This window comes from Portunus trituberculatus, chromosome 48 (assembly GCF_017591435.1).
Source record: "Portunus trituberculatus isolate SZX2019 chromosome 48, ASM1759143v1, whole genome shotgun sequence".
Lineage (NCBI taxonomy): Eukaryota > Metazoa > Arthropoda > Malacostraca > Decapoda > Portunidae > Portunus > Portunus trituberculatus.
The window spans coordinates 26,754,919-26,757,418 of NC_059302.1; the positions used below are offsets into that span (position 1 = coordinate 26,754,919).

At 39.7% G+C, this 2,500-nt stretch overlaps 1 protein-coding gene across 5 annotated transcripts in view; it reads left to right on the forward strand.

The window, feature by feature from the left end:
- LOC123498894 (A disintegrin and metalloproteinase with thrombospondin motifs adt-1-like) overlaps window positions 1-2,500 on the forward strand; it is a 105,603-nt gene that overhangs the window by 50,143 nt on the left and 52,960 nt on the right. The gene's annotated exons all lie outside the window — the stretch shown is intronic.

Sequence of the window (2,500 nt, forward strand, 5' to 3'; positions counted from 1 at the left end):
TGGGACGCAATTTTACCATGAGTTTTGAGTATGATTAGATGATTTTATTTACATTAGGAAGGTTATGGAGATCAGAAGATTCGTGGCCACACTCTTCACTATACTAATCCACCACATAAGTTTCTGAAGCTGTATAAAATCATCAAATAGTAAGCAGAATGAGTATGAAAACGTGTTATAGTAGTGAAGGGGTTAATTGATAGCACGAGAAGTAATGGATGGAATCTTTATGATCATCTACGAGAAAGAAGGGAAATAAAAGGAATAGGTTTTGCAATATCTATCCAGTTTAAAAAATGGAGGTGGCTGTAGAACAAGTAAAGGTGTCTCATAACGGTTAGTAATTAAGGAAAGATGCACCAAGTGGAGGTCAAAGGGTTAGTCAGTGTGTTAGTGGTGAGTTTGTAGGGAATTGTAAAAGATAACGTTAGGGATAGTAATGAAAAGTGGATGAACGAGAATCTAGTTGTGGGTTGTTTTATAAATCCAATGGCTTTTGTTAGTGCCAAGTCAATGAGGAGTGTTTAAAGATAAAGAAAAGTTAATATTATGGCTAGGATGATGGATGGAAAAAGTCATTAGGAACTTGCTACCCACTACAGATTTACTAACGCTTCGGCAGCTTTCATTACCGCTCCTAACTGTGTGGAGAAACGCTTTGTTCTCTTCCCGACTGTTTTCAAAGGCCACAGAGATAATTAGCCAGTTCCAAAGACTCCTGTTTCTGTTAATAATGTAAAAATATTGTTAACGACACTAAAACCATAAGAACATCCCTAAAACTCGTGTCATTTCAACTAGAGCCTTTTGGAAAGTAGTGGAGGTGTCACACAAAAGTCTACTAATGCTCTCAATTATTCATCCGTTTCTATGGTGAACTCTGAAACTCCCTTCCTGTTTCTGTATTTCGTTTGATTTTTTTTTTTCTTATTTATACCATGTGGGCTTTTCACGGGAATTTATTGGGCTAAAGATAATACTTTTTGAGGTACCTCCTATCTCAAACCCCACGCGCTAGGAAACCGTTGCCCCGAGTGAGGAAGCCCAACCTACACTCGGACCGTGGACAGGATTCGAACCCGTGCGCTTGGAGGATCCTCGGACCCCAAAGCACGCATGGTTCCACTGTACCACGTTTTCCTTCTATCTCTTTATGACCTAAACTCATTTAAGAGGGAGGATTCAAGATATTTGTCCCATTCTTTTGGCTAACTCTCGGCTCTGTTCGGGGACTGCCATCTAAAAAGGGTCAGTTTTCCCCTCTCACATGAAAAAAAAGTAATCTTCTAATGGTATGGAAGGTAGGTAGTGATGAGATCAGACTCCAGCCAAGCAACGTTTTATTACCGTATATCTCACTCAGCCTCGAAGTGGGTTAAGAGGTCTGCTGCCGTTTGCCTTTCCTTTATGTTCCCTTGTGATCTCTCTGATGTGTTTCCCTTCCTCGCCGTTTCAGCGGGAGGAAGAAAACGTGAAATACTGATCCTGAAAAATAAGCGATGTGGAAAATGGGAAAGTGGAGTGAAAATTAGTGAGGTGGCGGTGGTGATGATGGTGGCGGTGGTGGTGGTAGTGGTGGTGATGGTGTTGATGGTGGTGGTGATGGTGGGGGATACATTGCACTTGGTGATTAACTGAATGCTTTTGTTGTTTTTATTATTCTTGTAGTAGTAGTAGTAGTAGTAGTAGTAGTAGTAGTAGTAGTAGTAGTAGTAGTAGTATTATTATTATTGTTATTATTATTATTATTATTATTATTATTATTATTATTATTATTATTATTCATTATTATTTATTATTATTATTATTATTATTATTATTATTATTATTATTATTATTATTATTATTATTAGTAGTAGTAGTAGTAGTAGTAGTAATAGTAGCAGCAGCAGCAGTAGTAGTAGTAGTAGTAGTAGTAGTAGTAGTAGTAGTAGTAGTAGTAGTAGTAGTAGTAGTAGTAGTAGTAGTAGTAGCAGGAACAGTTGTAGTTGTCATTGTAATTGTTGTAAAAGAAATAGAAGTAATAGTACCACTGATAGCAACACTATTAGTAAAACAACAACAACAACAACAACAACAGCACCACCACCACCACCACCACCACCACCAGTAAGACCACCACTAACACCAAACACAACACCCTACCAACAATAACAAAATTACCCATAACACCACTCATCACCCCTCACACTTTCCCCTCACCAGACCCGTCTCAACCAAACACCGCCCCTCCGAACACATGACCTAGCTAACCCACGTGACATGCCACCCCCACACCTCCCCCACCACCACCACCTTGACCTTATCTGATCTTACGCCGCCCCGCTCTCTACCATTACTTGACCTCTAATCCCTATCCATATTGCAGCATAATAGTCTTGTTTACCTCTTGACTTTTGGCGTGTGTGTGTGTGTGTGTGTGTGTGTGTGTGTGTGTGTGTGTGTGTGTGTGTGTGTGGGTGTTGGTTTCTTTCTCACGTCTTTCCTTCTGCAGTTGTGT